Raw genomic sequence first — 19,086 nt, 5'->3', positions numbered from 1 at the left:
GGTAGGGTCGGATTTGTGCGGGTAAGGTCAGTTTGGGCGGGTTATGCAGATCGGATAAACCGTTGCCCACGCCTAGGTGCTTCCGATGGCACCACTATATTTATCTTCTGTATTACATTGCATGGAACATGCATCACATCACATTTCATATCAATCATAGCAATTGTATTGCACTCATGTGTATCTTTTATGTGTCATCTTGTTACTTGCGTCCTTATTAAACCTATTTTATACACCATATTTTAAAATTTTCAACAATTGTACACAAGAAAAAAATAAAATAATTCCCTCAAATCATCCCACATGGCCGGCCACCCTAGGGAAGCTAAATATATACAACTTCTTCAAACGATATCCATGAATTCAAGGGAAAAAGTTTTCTAGTACCCTCGAAACATGGAACCATGCCTTCACCCTAAGTCCACTCCTAACCAAAGCCTAACTAGATCATGATTAATTGTATAATTAAGGCCTCTAATAATTCACTATTCCATTAGATTTCAAATAAATCCAAAATGTCCAATCCATTTCCAACCAATGGGCATTTTAGACCTTTTGCACCAATTTGATTATAAAAACCACCTATCCATTAGCATTTTGCATACAAGAACTCTTATACAAACACCTCATTTGGCTGAGCAAAAGAGAGGGCAAGAGAGTGAGCTTGGTGGAGGAAAGAAGAGAAAGAGAAGCTCTTGTTAGCTAACCAACCAAGCCTCAAGTAAGCCACATCACCATCTCTCCTTCTATTTTATTTTTCAAATACATGTTATTAGAGATTTAAAATCATATTTTCTAATGTTTTGTAATGGTGTTCATGTGTTCAAAGTTGATGAATTGGGCTTTAATCCTTCTTCTATTCATATTTCATCTTAATAGATGCAAAACTACATTTTTTCTTCCCATATCTCACATTGTTTCCAAAGGCATACCATCACTCTAAAAATATGAGTTATTGAAACATTATTTTGTATGCTTTCATCAAAAAATGAGTGAAAATTTTCCTTTAGTTGGCCTCTTTTCTCACCAATCTTCTTATTTTAAGTATTGTGCATGAAAATTTTGTTTTACAGCCAAATTTCAAAAATTCTAGAAAAATGTATAAACATCTTATGGACGTCATTTTTATGTCACAAACTTCCTTAAAGAGTTATCTTTCAAGTAAAATTGTTTTCATTGAAAAATGAGTGAGCAATTTGTAAGAAAATCCGATTTTGGTAACGGTCGACGAATCTGGACAATGCTGGAGTATTTCTTAAATAACTAAAAATCTAGAAAAGATTTTCTATTTCCAAAATATAGATACAATTCTCTATAAACCATAGGAAGGCCAGGTTTGGGACAAATCTGAAATAGTCCTTTGATTTTAATCTTTAAGTGGTACTGAATCTGGAAATTCTGTTTTGCATTGGTATTTTATGCTCTTGTGTTCATGAATATGCTTATTAATATATGATCATGTTTTCGTATGATATTACATATGTCATGTTTATATACCTTTTATTTTATTTTTTTGATAATGCTCACATTTATGCAAATTTATTCTTTCGTTACTTTCTTGTACTAACTAACTTAAAATGTTAATCTAAATGGAAAACTTAATGGGGTGGCTAATGGGGTTTCGATCACGTGGGTATTGTTATGAGATAAAGTCATGTTCAAATTGAATTGGTTAGCAGGACGTGTTCCCTTTGAAAGTTAAAGTCTTGCGCAAGTGGTTGTTTGGAACCCTTATATGGAGCGCGGTTGTATTAGGATCCTAGGTGGTTTGGTGTGAGGAGGGAATGGGCAAGGCCCTATTTTACCGTCTCTTTTGAGGTCCTCGGTTGGCGCTACGTGGTATGTAACCGTTGGTAGGCATCCAGGGTAAGGTCTGTAAAGCAGTAAAAGAAGGGACATACCGAATAATCCGTGTCCGATTCTTGAGGTTGGGAGGATGAAATCTCTTTAGGGAATTTCTAGACTACTAACAACTAACGTTGTAACCTGTGTTATTTACTCAAATGCCATGTTCCTTTCCTCTATTGTTGTAATTGCCATTGTATATTAGATTGGGGAAAATGGATAGGGTATATGTGCGGTTACTAGGCATTCAAAACTCACGGCATATCGTGCCAGGTGCGAAAGAGGAGCTTATAGCAGAAAATGACAAGCCGAAAACCTTCGAAAGAAATTAGAAATTTCTTTTTTTGTTTTGTGTAGCCCATCTGGAATTTTATTTTGGATGTAACATTAATAGAACAAATTTTTGTAACTAAGTACATTTTGTATCTATTCTCTTATTATTATTATTATTATTATTATTATTATTATATGTTTGCCTTTTTAAAAACCAATATAGTTCCCTAGGTTGCTTATGAAACCTTGCGTCAATGCCTTTTAAGATATGTCAAAATGGTAGTGCGCTACCTAAGAAAGCTGGACTTAGAAGGAAGGCTAATTTGACTCATGTGGCGATCTGGCGATCTTACTTGGTCATTGGCCATAGGACTCATTAGTGACTTTCCCTAAACTACCACCTTTAGTGTAGATTTTGGGGCATCACACCTAGACAAAATGAACCCTTTGCTAATTTGAAAACCCAATTTTGGGGTTTCCATGAAGCTATCATTTACGTAGGTGGCACGATTAGGTAGAAATATCTAGGGCCTGAAGTAGCCAGCAGGCACATCTGTAGGAACAACTTGTGAGGATCCTTCAGCTTTTTTATGCTTGGGGGCAGAAGGTTTTGGAGAAGAAAGTTCACTCATGGTGGAACGTGTTTTGGACTTCTCAAACTCAAGGGACTTAAAGCCCACAACAATAGCAGTTGGACCAGATTCAGAGAAAGCTCCACTCTCATTTTCTTTCTTTATGGATTGCAGTTCTATTGACTTCCACAACCTTTTATTTTTCTCCAGAACAGGAGGACTAGAGTAATGGGCCAAAAGAGAACCACTTCAACTCCAGGTATCGCCATTGTTAGATCAATAACGGGATCCGACTTCTTCTCGCTCAAGGCAACACTAGTTTGACTACCCTGTTGATCATAGAACTCTTCAAGGGTCTTTCCCTCGTCAGGTAGATAGGGTTCAGAAGACACGTACCCAAGAAGCTTGGGTGTAGATTTCTCAACTATTGGAAGGGCCCAGATCTTCCTCAATTCGTCAAGACGCACTTGATACTCTCGCAAATTTTTAACTGCGTTGATGTTGGAACCTAAACGAAAGGGGAATGTCAAATTAAACAAGTCTATATTATCGAAAAAGAAAAGTTAAGAAGGGAAAGCTAAACTAGAACCTGCTCGCCCAAATTTCCTTGGGATTGGCTAGACTTTCAAGGAATCATCATCAAATTCCCAATTTCTGGAAAACAGTAACAATGTCCTTCTCTATGTCTTTATTGGTTCTGGAGAGGACGGTGGTGAGCTTTTGGAAATCTTTCTAGGCCTTAGGTAATATTTGAGGTCTTTGACCTCAGCCTTGGCATTGTAGGCAGTAAGGACATAGACAGACAATATTTCTATCTATCCTAGTTAAACGCCATAAGTCTTGTTCAACTCAAAAATGCCATTGATGGTGCGATATATGTTGGTGGAAAGTTGGATAGACGCAAGGGACTAAGAACTCATACATTCTAGCAGAAGGGGATTTAGAGGGAATCTCACCCCTCCCTTAACAATGGCAACAAGGGAGTGGCAAGTATAGTCAGGACCTCCCTTAAGATCCTTAGTGGGCAGTCTCAAGTGAATATGGACGTCCTCAAGATTCCAACTTGTGAGCAAAAACTAGAAAGGGCTTCAAGGGACTCAAGGAGTTGGCAATATTTGCCATGGATTCAGAAGAAAAAGAAGCCAAGGAAGATAAGAGAAGAAGAAGGGACTTATAGGCATTGAGAATGCAGAAGCAAGTTTGCCGGAGTAGCAAATAGGGGTGCAACTCGGGCGGGCCCAACCCGAGCCCAGCCCGAGTTTTTTTAGGGCTTGGGCAACTATATCTTGCAATCTGGACGGGCTTGGGCAAAATTTTGATGCCCGAATTGCAATTCGGGCCGGGCTTGGGCAGAACCAATGGCCAACCCGAGCAACCCGAACCCGAATTAAATTTAATATATTATATAAATTATATAATATATAATATATATATAATTTAATAAATTATATAATATATATAAATTAAGTAAAAGAGTTAGTCTTAATTTTTATTTTTTATTTTTTATTTGGTTAGTCTTCTATTAAGTAAAAGAGTTAGTCTTAATTTTTATTTTTTATTTTTTTTTTGTTAGTCTTCTACCATTAGATTAGCATCTTTTATGTCTACCCTTAGATCTACCTACAGGTTTCTGGACTCAGGCAATTCGGGTAATTCGGGCAATTCGGGCAATTCGGGCTAACCCGAGCTCAAAATACAAAGCTCGGGCCGGGCTTGGGCAGCAATGCTCGGGTTCATGGTCGGGCTTGGGCGGGCTTGGGCACTGCCAAATACAATTCGGGTCGGGCTTGGGCAGACCCCCAACCCGACCGAACCCGCCCGAGTTGCACCCCTAGTAGCAGAGGAACGAATGATATTCCTACAGTTTCTCCTTCTCTCTTGTGCTTTGTATTTTTGATTGAAATAGTAATGAGTTGTGAAAGGTTTGGAAACAAGGAGGGAAGATTTATGCTTATCGAATCAATGCGATTTGACGTGCGCATTACTTCATCTAACGTACGTGTTAGATTAGGTCCAATAACTTGAAGACATGCATGCAGGTCAGACGACAATAACCCAAATGTGCCGGCTTAAGGGAATCATTTCTAAAATTCAAAATCCTAAGGAAAGAGGAATATAAGTTTAATGGTCCGTGTAGACACCCCATTTTTGACCGCCCTTAAGACTGGGGGCTACTGATGGCTTACTTAGTGATGTAGGCTACGCTATGCAAAGGTTCAATTTCTTCGACAAGAGGAGAGTCAAATCCAAACCTCACACCCCATTTCTTGATCAAAAGATTTTAGACCTTAAGGCCCTCTCTTTCAAAATGTTTTGGAAATAAAGTTCCTACGATGTTCCGACGCTCGCATTTTGTTAATTATTGCGCTTTTCGGTAAACCGAGAAAGGACAAAGTGGAAATGAATGGAAGAGAGATGGAATCTTTGAAAAATCTTTCAAAACCCCTTTTTTAGGGGTTTGGAGTTGAAGAAAAGATGAGGAAAGGGAAGAAATCAAGTTGGGGAAGAAGAGGGCATGAATCGTTAAGAGAGAGTCGAGCAACCCTCGCTAAATCAGGCCTATCCCATTGTACATTTGGATTTCAGCTATGAGGCCACCACCATTGGAAAGAAGACTTTGGGGCTTCATTTTGCACTCAAGAATCTCCTCAAGCCAAGTCCGGATGGGGGAGATATGGTTGGTTGAAATAGGGCATCAATCCGGTAGGACCGAAACTGAGCAGTCTTCACTAAAAGAGGGATATCTCTTATCACAGTTTTAATTTTGATATGAGGCTTCCACCATTGGAAGGCTTACTTCTGGGGCTTCAATTTGCATGCAAGAATGACCTGAAAAGGCATCCAGATAAAGGAGTTAGGCTTGCTTCAAGTCGGGGACCAGGACTGATTTTTACTGTAGACCACTAAGGGAGTGTGCCGACCAAAAATGGAGCATGCCGACCATATGCCGACCAGAAATGATCCTTCTCAACTAGAAAAAGTGGTCGGTCGACCAGTTAGGGTGGTCGGTCGACCACTTATTTCCAGAATGCCTAGAATCTGCAGATATTTTGCTCCAACTGTTCCAGACTGTCCTAGATATTTCTGAATTAAGATATTTCGACCAATGCTCATATATTTCTATATATTGAGCCATATCTCTCATTTTGCAAGGGTTGGCAATTGTGGGAGCTTCTCACACTAAAAGTCCTCTCTCTCTAGAAATTTTGGTGTTGAAAACTCTCTCTCTCCCTAGAAGCCCCTCTATCTTCTTGTTTTAAGCCTTAAGCTTAGAATCCTCTACACTTTTGCAAAGAGACCCTTAACCAAACTTGACCACCATTGAGCTGAGATTCTTTGGGACTTTGTTTGAGCTCCAAAAGGTGATTTGAGCTCAGATTTGTGCCTGTTTTGCAGCTGTGCATCAAGGGTAAGAACTCTCTCCCTTTTAGCTTATTTTGCATGCTTGCTTGGCCATCTTTTCACACTACTTTGGGGCTATTTTTGGGGTGGTGTTGAACTAAAAAAAAACTCTGTTTTTCAGTCCTAAAAAGGGTAGTTTAAGCCCCTTTTTTGTTAGGAGGTTGTCTCTCCTTTTGCTCTTTGGCTTGTAAAGCCTTTTGAGCCAACTCTCTAAGCTTTTGAAACCATCTTTGTTTGGCCTTTTAACTACTAAAATATAGTGAATTTTCAGTGGTAGAAATGTGGTTTTGAGATCCAAAATAGGAGGGGGTGGTCCCCCCTCCTCTTGTCTTATTAGCATGTGTTGTTGGCCTCATACTTGAGCATGTTTTTCTACAATCTCTTAACTTGATCTAAGCATGTTTTTGTGACTTTTTTAACATGTTTTAGCTCTATTTGTGGCTGGCTTGGCCACTCCTTGCATGCTCCTTACACTTGTAGTGTAAACCTTGCTCACTAGCTTTGTATGCTTGCTATTTTAGCCTATAATTCTAGCATGTTTTGGCTCCATTCCAACACATTTTTGGCTTTGATTTAACATGCTTTAGGTCTGATTTGAGTGGTTTTGGTCATGCATGCCTTGCTTTGTATGGCTCTAGTGTAATTGGCCTTGCTAGCCTTAAGGTTTGAGACCTCTAACATGTCATATTTGAGCTTTTTGCATGGCATGGCATCATTTGGCATGTTATTTCAGATCATATACCTCTACCATATTCTTGCATTTATCGCCCTTTTGTTGTGTTTGGGGGTTGAGCCTTATGCTTCACTTATAAGCCAATATGTATGCATGCTTTCCTAAGCTTTTGGGCTACCATCTCAGCATGTTTTTGGTGTTATTTTACCATGTTACAACTCTGATTTTTGTTTGTGAAGTCATCTCATGCTTGGTTTTGGTATGTGTAGTGTAATCTTCCTCTTTGGCCTTGCATGCATCATGCTTTATGCCTCTCATCCTAACATGTGTTAGCTTTACTCCATGTATGTTTTGGCATTGTTTTGACCTGCCTTGGGACTATTTTGAGTCATCTTGGCCCTTTAGGGCTTGCTTGATATGGCTATGGTGCAAGTGCCTTTGCTAGCCTTAAGCTTTGAGCCTCTTAGCATGCCTCATTTGTGATGTGTGCATGATTGGCATCATTTGGAATGTAATTTCAGAGCTTATGTCTTTGTTATACTCCCATGTCTATCACTCTTTCATTGCCCTTAAAGGTTATGCATTATGCCCTGTTTGTGAGCCAATGAATGAACATGCTTTCCTTCCCTTTTGAGCCTATGTTTTAGCATGCTTTTGGCCTTGATTTAGCATGCCTCAACTCTGTTTTGAGTAGTTTGGGTCATATGGGATTCGTCATGCATGGCTGTAGTGCAATAGTTTTGACTAACCTAATGATTCAAGGTCCTTAGGATGCTATGCTTGTGTTATTTGGATGATTTAGCATCATTTCACACATGATTTCAGTGCATATAGTGTAGCTACACTCTCACATTTGTCACTTCTTCATTATGTTTGAGAGTTGTGCTTCTATGCTTTGTTCATGGGTTAATGCATGAGCATCATTTTCTTGTCTTTCATACTATCATCTCAGCGCATTTAGGCCACTATTTTGGCATGGTTTAGGTCTATCCATAGTTGGTTTAGCCATTTAAACTTGGTATTGCATGCCTCTTGTGAGATGCTCTTTACTAGCTTTTATGTTCTTGGCCTCTAAACATGCCATGCAGCATTGTTCATATGTTAGAATCTTGTGCATGCCACATTAACATTGTTAGATAAGCATGTTGTTTGCATGTGTGTTGCATTGCATTGTGTTTGGATCGGATGTTGATCCAAACACGAGAAACGAGGGGCATTTCATACTTGAAGTGATGAAACGCGCCTCATTTTTCGGTCGCCGACCCTCTTGATCAAGCATGATAGAGGTGAAGGACCTTGTGTGTTATTTGTGTGCAATCATTGACATTGACTTGTGCAAACTTGGCTTCTCAGCCATCGTGCATTGCGATGCTCGGTCGGTGGCCCGAGAGTCGGGTACCACACTCCCTTGAGCTTGAGAAATGATAGGGAGGGTGGTTGTGCACACATATCTTGCAAATACACTGTTATGCCCCTTGTTGTTCTCTGCTGCAGCAAAACTGGAGTATGGCAAATTTTCTAGTCAGCCGACCAGTAAGGGTGGTCGACCGACCACTTTTTCTGGTCTACAACCAGTTTTTCTGGCCTACAGGTGGTCTACAGCCCCCTTTTCTGGTCGGCAGCCCACCAGGAGGTCCCCATGTTGGAACAAAAGCAATTTGGAAGTCAGTGCACTTTTTAGAGATCAAATCAAATGCAAACAGAGGCAATTCTGGGCATAGCAATGGATTTTTGAGCGAAGCCGACTGAGCATGCATATTCCCCTCGCTTCCCGAGGCCATTTGTTTAAATTGCTTAGCTAAACTAGTTTATTAGCTTAGTTATTTTGTAATTAATTAGTTGAGTGTTTAATTAATTAATTTGGTTTGTAATTACTTAGCTTAGATTAGCTAGTTGCTCAATTTGTGTTATAATGATTAATTAGCTAAGTTAGCTAATTAGTTGATTTGTAATAAGTAGCTTAGCTTAGTGTAGCTAGCTTAGCTTATTCTTTCGGACCCTCCGGCGAGAGGGCAAATGTTGTAATAAGGGTGCGTGTGTGTGTGAATGTCTTCCAACCCTACGTCTTTCTCCCTTTTATTTATCAACTTTTGATGGTTAGTTTTAGGGCATGTTTCAATTAGCATACTTATGTTTGCATGCGTGCATTATTCATTTTGTCTTGCATGCACCGGGCTCGGCGCATCATTCAAACTGCATCGTATTTTAATTCCTATTTGAATACATGTATTAATTGTAGCATTCATATGACATCTTAGAGAGCCGATCCTATTTAGTTGCATTTTGTATGTGTTGCATTTGGCATTGTTGACATAGTTAGAATCATGCATATTTCTAACTAGTTTCCTATTTTGGCTCGGAGTACACTGTAAGTGTTTACGCTTTAGCATCCTTGCATGAGTGTGAGTGTTGCCATGATAGGATATTTGCCATGAGGCTATGTGCTTAACTGCTATAACTGCTTGAATGCCTGTGGATGAAGGATTCATTGCTTGAATTGGAACAATTCATTGAAATATGAGTTTAAGCCCACTTGAAGTGGTAAATCATCGTGTTTTAAGCCCACTTGAGGGTGGCAAATCCGCGACTTAGCCTACTTGTGAGTAGCAACTTCAAACCATTTTCAAAAAAATAAACACGAGTTATTTTGTTCCAATTCTCGTGATTGAGTCTATACTTGTATGTTGTGCGCATCACATAGTAAAGATAGTTAATAATCGGAATAAGAACACATGTGTTTACAAAAACAACATATCATGTTAGTAGAGACCGATCTTTGATCGGGCGAGCGGGGGTGCTCATTTCAAGACCTTCCCCTCTCGTACCCAAGTTCCCGAGCCGAGGTAGCTTTGGTGATGACGGACACGTGGCCTTAGGCATGAATCAGGGTTTCCTAAATTTTTCAAAAATAAAATATTTAGGTGACTACTCTGAAATCTGGCAAAGCAGTCCATGTTTGGTGCTTTTTGATTAAAATCGATTTGCCGAATTTGGACTCTTTAGTGATTTATCAGTCTTACATTGTACTTTGTGAGATTAGATTCAGAACCGCGACAGGAGTCCGAACTGTAGTAGCTAAAACCCAAATCCGCGCCCTTCTCCGAAAATGGGGGCGCGCGGAGCTAGTTCGGGCAGTCTACAGTCCGCTCCAAAATAAACAAAACTCCAACTTCTTCTAAGGTCAAAAACCAAAAAAGTCAAAATTGGGGGGCAATCGTGAGAGGGCGAATTAAACCATGAAGCTGGACCAGGAATCTGGGTTCAGAATATTAGAAGTGCAAGACCATTGGTCTTTAGGCCCAGGAATTAAGGGTCCAGATGATCAGAACTGGCGAATACAGGATGCATGCCCGCAAGGGTGAGACTCAGTCAAAGGCATATTTCTAAAATAATGGCTTAACCAACTCCTAGATGAACGCGCAATCTGGTGCGCAATCCCTAGAGAAAAAGGGTTGACGTGAAGAGTGAGAGGAGGTTTAACCCCCCACAACGGCTAGTGGAAGTAAAGTATAAATAAAAAAGGTAATAAAGTCTACGGTACACACACAATTCAGTACACTTCCTGAATCTATACTCTCACATTTTTACTCCTTTGTCCACTATTTTGTTAACTTAGGTATCGAATAGTTCCCAGGCTGCTGCCCCGCCACTCCTTCGCCTTTTTGTGAGTGTATTTTCAAGTCTCTAGCAATTTTATCCTCATCGGAGCACCGCTGCAGCCAAGTGGTTCAATTTTGCCAACCTCAGTATCCATTTCATAACATTATGAAATTGGCCCACAAAACGGTAACATTTTCGTAATCAGTTCTTTATTAATATTTTTATTATTTCATATTTAGGTCAAGTTTGGGAAGATTAAATAAGTGCACTTTTTGACTTTTCTTGTATTATGTGTAGAAAAAGTAGAGAGGAGATGTTGATTGATGTGACCCAAAAAAGATAAAAAGATGAAATAAGTGTACTTTTTTAGTTTAGTCAAACTTGGCCTTAATGTTGGTGAAATTTTTCATTTCATAATTAAATTTTGACAAAATCAATATGCAGGTGCACATCAAAAAGGTGTTGATGCAATTAATCAAACTCATTCTGAAATTGGGTTAGGAAACGGTAAGATTTTTTAATCACTCTTTATTAATAGTTTTATTATTTCATACTTAATTTTTTTTATAATTCTATATTAATTTAATTTATAATTAGATTTTTCTATCACAACAGATCGTTCTGAAATTGTTCCGCAAAACGGTTAGTTTTACATGAATTTAGTGTGATTTTAATATTTTAGAATAATTTAACCAAAATGTAATTATGACTATAATAAAGAATATCATCAACATTAAATATGAAAACAATAAAACTATTAATAAAAAAAATTCATTAATGCTGGTGTAATTTTTTATTATATTTTATTAATCAAGTCCATTCCGAAATTGGGCTGGGAAACGGTAATATTTTTGTAATTACTTTTTTATTAATAGTTTTATTATTTCATATTTAATTTTTTCATAATTTTTTATTATATTTATAATTAAATTTTGCTATTATCATTACATGTGCTTATTAAGGAGTTGATGCAAATGTTGATCATTATGAAATTGTTCCACAAAACAGTTAGTCTCACATTAATTTGAAGTGCTTTTCATAATTGATCATACGGGTATTGTAGTTATTTGATTCATTTTTCATAATTAAGCATACAGTTAAATTTACAGCAAATAATATTTTAGAATAATTTATTTAAAAATCTAATTATGACTATAATAAAGAATATCATCAACATTAATTATGAAAATAATAAAACTATTAATGTAATTTGTTAACAGTTATCGTGACGGTTGAATAGAACTTTCTTTTCTCTAATGATTAGTTTCAATGGATTTTTACTAGTACTAAGCCATCGTTTGGAAACAGATTATTTTAATAATTTTTTAACTTTTTATAAAAAGAAATGTAAAAAAGTATAGAGAGTAGTGTGACTAACTTATAGTGACTTTTTGACTAAAATGTATAGTTGACAAACGAGATCTAAGGCTTTGTTTGGCAAAAGGCTTTTTTTTACTTTTTAGGATAAAATTCAAAAAATGATAAAATAGGTTAAAATAGGTAATAAAACAAAATATCACATCAAATTCATAATCGTTTTATTTTTTCTCTCACAAACATAACATCCAACTATAAAAAAATCTAACTATTTTTTCAAAGGGTCCAGCTTGTCTCAAGTTGACATCAAGACTGGATCCGTCCAGTTCGGCCCATGGGGTCAATTTTTTGGGTCCGTTTTGATAATCCGAACCGTTTAATGTGTAGAACTCGTCGAGTACTACATTCCTGTAAAAAATCATGTTGATCAGATATCAATAGCTATGTGATCAAATCAGTTTTGTATTAAAAAAATGGACGGCGAAACAATTAACGGTTGATAAAAAACTGTTTTGTTCACATAGCTATCGATATCCGATCAACGTGATTTTTTACAGACATATAGTACTCGACGAGTTCTACACATTGAACGGTTTGAATTATCAAAATGGTACCCGTAGTGGGCCCCAACGAGCCCAACAATACGGTCCAGTCCGATCTTGGACTGGACCAAAGCACTGCCTTTTTCAAATATAAATATTTAAGCCTATTAAAACAGCCATAAATTAAATGGGGTACTAAAATATCTAACTTTTTAAATGAGTCCTAAATAAATATCAAAATCAACGTGTTTGAAAAATAAAAATAAATAAAATTCTACAACACGTGTGCCACGCCTTTCTTTTGTTTGGTAAATGCGTGTGGGAAGGAAAGGAAAGGATGAGACGAATATAAGCATACCCAGTCCGCGTGGTATTCAAGGCTGACCATACAATTTTCATTTTCTTCCACGTACATCACACACGACACAAACAGATAGCCTTTTTTTTGTTTTTTGTTTTTTTTAAGCCTCTTTAGCCTCAATTATTATTATTGTTTTTTTATTTTTTATTTAATATATTAAAAAATTGATGTATATTTTTATTTTATTTTTTCTCTTTTTAAGTTAAATTGTGATTCACAAGTAATTATCTTATCTTTCAAGAATTTTATATTAGTTATGTGCTCAACTAATAGTAAGAAATTAAATGAATATATGACTTTAATAATAAGGAGATAGTAGACTGTTAGAAATTGGGCGCCCATGTGGCATGACCCTTAGAACCTTTTGGACCTCATCCAAATGGGTTTTGAATTTGAATTCAAACCTATTTGGATAGCCACTCAGCATATATATCTATTATATCATGATATGGATAGATGATATAGATATCAGATATTATCTCATTTAACAAATGGATAAATGAGATAAATAGATTATATATCTGATATATGAGATATGGGTGATTAAGTGGAAAAACAACGTATGTTTGTTTTTTTTAAGATACTGACTCTCTCCCAAAATAACGATAAAAGCCATTTGCACTGTGGTTTGTGTGGGTGACATTCAATATTGTAATATCACTTCACTGCTGGGTTGATTGACTAGATTCAGGAAACACGTGATTTATCCACAAGGTTTTAGATCAAAAAAAAGGTATGATCTAAACATTTTATTCCGCTGCATGTTTTGGGTTTTGATTTACATAGACAAATTATAATATTTCACTAGTCACGCACATGAGCACGCGATCTTCCTAATCTACGAGATAATTTCTAGTGATTCACAATAAAAAATATAAAAAATAAAAAGTTAAATTGTGGTTATAAATATATTTTTGTTAAAATGCATTATGGTAAATCACATTTTTTTATATGGTTTTTACTCATAAATTAGATTTCATGCATTTTTTTATAAGGTTTTTACTCACATTTATTTTTTATTTTTCTTTTTTCAAATTTTTTGCAAAGTTTTAGACTTTTTTACCATTATTATTTATGTAAAAGTACCAAATCTAGGAGTGGTCAACATAACCTACATGACTACTATTCACTCGGTTTATTTTTAATTTTCAGAATTCACTGTTCAGGAAATTTTACATTTTTCATTTTTCGTATTTTTTTTACTGAATTTTTTAATGTTTTAAGCAATTTTTTTAATTTTTAGGCACACCTAACATAAATACACTTAAAAAGTATAATATTTGTGGAAAAAAATCTTTAAAAAATTCACTAAATATAAAAAATACAAAAAAATATATTTATAAACTCAGTACATTTTTCGTATTTTTATATATTTATAAATTTTTTAAAATATTTTTTTACAAATATTTTACTATTTAGATATATCTAAGTAAGGTGCATCTAAAAATGTAAAAAAAAATGCTAAAACTTTAAAAATATTCACTAAAAATAAAAATCGAAAAATAAAAAATCTAATTTTTAAAAAACTAAATTCAGAAAACTAAAACCAAACACACTGATTGTTTTTTGGAAAAATATTTAAGACCCACAAAATATATACCCACCGTAACAATCCCATCCATAATTAGTCACTAATCTATATTTAATGATATTAATAAAAAAATTAAAATAAATTATGTGTTTATTCTTAAACAAGTGCATGCTGGTATGCTCTACTTGGTCGTTTCAAAAACTTGAACGAACTACCAACCCGAGTCGTCTCTGCAACTTGCCTCTCTCTCTCTCTCTCTCTCTCTCTCTCTCTTAAAAACAACCTTATTATCGTCAACTAATTTCGATATTCTCTCTCTAATCAAGAAAACCAAACCCTAGCTTCCTCCATAATCCTAAACCCAATCTCTCTCTCTCTCTCTCAACCAAAGTTTCAACTCTGAAGTTGGGGATTTTGGAATTCGAGTTAGGGGTTTGAATTATTGTGTTCTGCAATATATGGATCTTCAACTGCTGAACAAGGGCTTGAATTTCTCTCGGAGAAGGAAGAAGTGGCTTATCGCTTTTGCTTTGTTAGGTGTTTCGAGTTATGGTTGTTATAAGGTTTATCACTTGCCCTCTGTGGCGAGGAAGAGGAAGAGAATTTTCAAGCTCTTGGGAGCTTTCATTTCAATTGCCGAAATGGTTTCCGATTCCGCGGATACAATTGGTGTTGTCTCCAAGGACCTCAAGCATTTTTTGCAGTCTGATTCTGACCAAATTCCCACTAGTTTGAAGCAATTGTCCAAAATTGCAATGTCAGAGCAGCTTTCACAGTCACTGATTAGGGTTTCTGAGGCTATGACAGTTGGGATTTTGAGAGGGTATTATTGTTCGGAGACCAGAAATGAGATTGAACAAGGTTCGAATTCGAGTTTTTCCGATCGGGTTATGGATAAAATCATGTCTACAGCTGGGACTGGATTTGTTTCTGTTGTTGTTGGTAGCTTTGCCCGAAACTTGGTTTTGGCTTTCTATTCGAATGGCCAATCCGATGAATGTTCGAATGGCGACAGACTAGTCTGTGCATCCCATGGTTTTGGGTCGGACTCATTGGCTTTGCCTGAATGGTTAAATGTTGTGTCGAGCGATAAGAGTAAAGTACTTATAGCTGATTGCATCCAAAAGTTTGTCAGCACAGCAGTTGCTGTTTATCTTGACAAAACAATGGATGTTAACGTATATGATCAAATGTTCTCTGGGATTACAAATCCCAAGCACCAAACCAAAGTGAGTGATTTTCTGGTTTCTATTTGCAATGGTGCGGTGGAAACACTTGTGAAAACATCTCACCAAGTACTGACAAAGTCAAAATCCAATCCAGACTCGAGCTCAAGTTATTCTGCTTTCATTGTTGATCAGAGCACAGGTCCAAGTGGAATAAGGGAGGAGTTTCCTGAGCAAGTATCGCCTTCTACAGAACTGAAACTGAAAAGCATGTCTAATGCGATTCAAAATAATGGGTGGGCGAGTACTGTTTCATCCACATTGACAGTCCCAAGCAATAGGAGGTTTTTGCTTGATGTGACCGGGAGGGTGACGTATGAAACAATTAGATCTCTCGTGGAGTTTTTCTCGTGGAAGGTATCGGATGGTATGAAAAGAAGTCTTAATGTAGTTCATGACGAGGTTGTGGACAGAGGGCTAGAAGTTATCAGATATGTTTGTGTTAAGTCTTCTGTTATTGTTACCATATGTCTTGTGTTGTATTTGCATATCATGGCTGGTACTAGGGCTCTGTTGCCTGCTTAAATTGATTATTTGTTTCCTGCAGAAACTATTCATATATGAGGAAATCTTATTGACGTCACTTTTTTTTTTTTTCGGGGGGGGGGGGGGGGGGGGGGGGGGGGTGGGGGGTGGTTGTGGAATTGCTTTTTTTTAATCTTTGTCTCTGTTATTGAGCATGGAATATTGTGAATTTACTGGCAGAAGTTTTAGGTTCTGTGAACATAGTTTTCAGTTGGTAGTGTTCATGGGCATTCAATATTGAATACTTTATAAGAAGGAAAGGCTAAATTTTGTTTGCTTTTTGTGAATTCTGCAAGTGCATCTCTTTAGCGCTGTGGGAAGAGAACTTAAACATTTGCGCAACGTTTAACAAGTCATTTGAACCAGGAAATCATCTGTGAATGTGAACGTGCTATGCTCCGATTTATTGGCTTTCATCAAGAAGAGGTCTTAAAGTGGAAATTGTTCAGCGTGAAAGAGAATCAAGAAGCAACAACTAGCCTCCTGGTGCTATCTTGGTGACATGTCCAAAATTTCTCCTAAGCCAACAGTGACTTATCTTTTTTTTCCCTTTTTTTTATGGGGTGTGTAGGGGAGGATCGAGTTCTGTGTCTTAAATTGCAATAAGGGTTACAAGCAGGGTGATTTTGTCAGCTGCCTCTACTTAGATTAAGCTCGTGAATGTTACCTTACCTGTTGTTTTTTCAATGGTGTAAAAGTGCAACTGTATAAAACCAGAATAGAATTTGAGATGTAGGTTTCATTTCTTTATTATGATATGCATGGGGATCACCTTGTGGCCTAAATAAAATACTTTTCTGGAAGCCTTTGGTAAGCTGTTTGGATGTCTCAACTGTTAGAACCTTATACTGCTTCACTTAGCTGGTTATTTTCTCCATTTATCTTGAATTTCTCAAATATACTTTTTTAATAAAGGTTGCAAACTATAAAACTTAGCTTTTAAGATCTAACACATTTGTGCAGCGTACAGCTCATTTAAGCAAGCCATGAAGCTAAGACTGTTCACTTTTGGTCTTCTCTGAGGCTGTGGTTTCTATTACTCTGCAGCTGACTGTAAAGTCTTTCTTTCATCCTCTTTGTCCTTTTTTCTTACATGATTTCATATGACTCAAATTTCTTTGTAACATTGGATGATCATACTTCACATGTCTCTAGTGTCATCATCAAGAACTTGATTAAGCTGTGGAGTTTTAGTCCTGAAGATTTTGGATCAAAAGTATGTGGATGTTTTTAGAACTGAGTTTGTGACTGGTTGCAAGAACATAACAAGGTATGCTACATGGTTTTTGGCTTGTGCTATTCTTTATACTATAGTTTGCTTAACCAATTTAATATCAATACCTCATTCATCATTATATTTTAATATCTTCAGTTGCATTTGGATTTTTTTGAACTACTTTTTGTCAATATCAACTCATGCCCCTGATGATAATTTTTGAACTTTTTTGTACAATCTTAAGTTCACTTTGTGTGTGCATTGAAATTGTAATTTTTGTCCACACCGTACAATGAAGTAGCTTTCTTAACTGGTTTTTTTATTCATGTGTTATTATGGGTAGTGATCATCTCAAGAAATTTTATAATTGGTTATTATCTAAACTAAATTTCAGTTTTTACAAAATGATGTGAATAATATTTTCACTTTCTCACAAACAAACAAAAAAAGAAGAAAAAAGCACAGTGATGTGAAGCATGTGATTGCAGATTATGATAATAAAGTGCAGTATGATGATCTATCCTGGGAAAGACCTGAACAGTATCATTATAAAGTAATTGCAGTAGAAGCTAGTTTTGTTGATCAGAATTTAATCATTTAGAGCCATATGTACCTTTAATTACTAGATATTTTATTCTATAAAGATTGGTGTTGATCAAATGAGATAGTATTGTCTTGAAGGAGTTTTATGTTGTAAGTGCTTATGATTGTATCAAATCATTCCATTAAAACAAGATGTACGCAGCTTTGTGTTTGGTCATTGTGATTAGATTGTTTGAAGTTTTGAGGGGTGAGTTTTTGGGCTCATTTTGTTAGTCAAGCATGCTGGTAACGTGGACCTTAGTATTTGACCTGAAAATGATGACCCAATTTAGAGTACCCATCAAATTATTTAGACAAACAGCCCCTCGACCCCTCTTATTGATTTTTCTTTGTTTCTTCCCTGGTATTTATTTTTTATTTTTTATTTTTTTGTCATTTTGCAGGGAAGAAATGGAAAAGCTATGTACCCGGGAAAAAAAATATATTTTGAATATGATAACCTTTAAGAGTATGTCAATTAGGAGCCAAATATATTATTTTTTAGTAAGAAAAGTGAACCGTCTAAAATGCAGCGACAGTAAGGTGATTCCTAGAGAGAGCTTGATGTCTCAACATAGGATTTTGGTACTAGATTTGTGCCTTAAAGAGTAATACCAAGTTAAGAAGGATAGTGGGCGTCGTAAGATAAGATAGTGGGACTTAAAAGGGAATAAATTAAAAATATTTAATAATAGAATGGATAAAGAAGGTACTTGAGATTTTGAAGATGATGCTAACATTATGTGGAATTTGATGGGCAATTGTATGAGGAGAATCTCAAGAGAAGTTCTTGGAGAGTCAAAAGGAAAGGGACCCAACTCTAGGAAAACTTGGTGGTGGAGAGAGGAGGTTCAAGCAGTAGTAAAGATGAAAAAAAAGTGTTTTAAAAAGTGGCAGAATGATAGAATTAAGGAAAACCTTAAGTGTTACAGATTGGTTAATAAGGAGGTCAAAAAAGTAATGAAAGAAACTAAGTTAAAAGCTTATGATGACCTATACACTAGACTAGATAGCAAGGAAAGAAAGAAGATGATATACAAACTTACTAGGATAAGAGAGAGGAAAACAAGATATTTTAATCAAGTGAAGTGCATCAAAAGTGAGAACTTTAAAGTGTTGGTGAAGGATGAAGAGATTAAGGAGAGGTGAAAGAATTATTTTGAGAAATTGTTAAATGAGGAACATAGAGATAGGTCAAAAGCGGAGGAAGTAGTCAATAATACGGAAAACCATGGCTACAGGTTCTATTGTAAGATTAGAAACTTTGAAGTGGAGATTGCACTTAAGAAGATAAAGTCGAATAAGGCTGTAGGACCGGATGATATATCTATTGAAGCTTGAAAATGTTTGGGTAAAAAAAGGGTGGCTTGGTTGCCTAGGTTATTTAGGTAGATTTTCTTGGTTAGGAAAATGCTCAGATT

At 36.3% G+C, this 19,086-nt stretch overlaps 1 pseudogene across 1 annotated transcript; it reads left to right on the top strand.

Annotated features, from left to right (window-relative positions):
* Positions 1–14,303: 14,303 nt before the first annotated feature.
* On the top strand, positions 14,304–15,925 carry LOC145816159 (protein PHLOEM PROTEIN 2-LIKE A10 pseudogene; annotated as a pseudogene). Its single transcript, XR_014358595.1, has one exon. The product of XR_014358595.1 is annotated as a protein PHLOEM PROTEIN 2-LIKE A10 pseudogene (transcript).
* Positions 15,926–19,086: the final 3,161 nt, after the last annotated feature.

The sequence above is a fragment of the Camellia sinensis genome, unplaced genomic scaffold (assembly GCF_055761805.1).
Source record: "Camellia sinensis isolate YWXY unplaced genomic scaffold, ASM5576180v1 Unanchor3, whole genome shotgun sequence".
In the NCBI taxonomy this organism is placed as follows: Eukaryota; Viridiplantae; Streptophyta; class Magnoliopsida; order Ericales; family Theaceae; genus Camellia; species Camellia sinensis.
The sequence above is the reverse complement of the archived record's forward strand: the minus strand, read 5'-3'. Positions and strand labels throughout refer to the sequence as shown.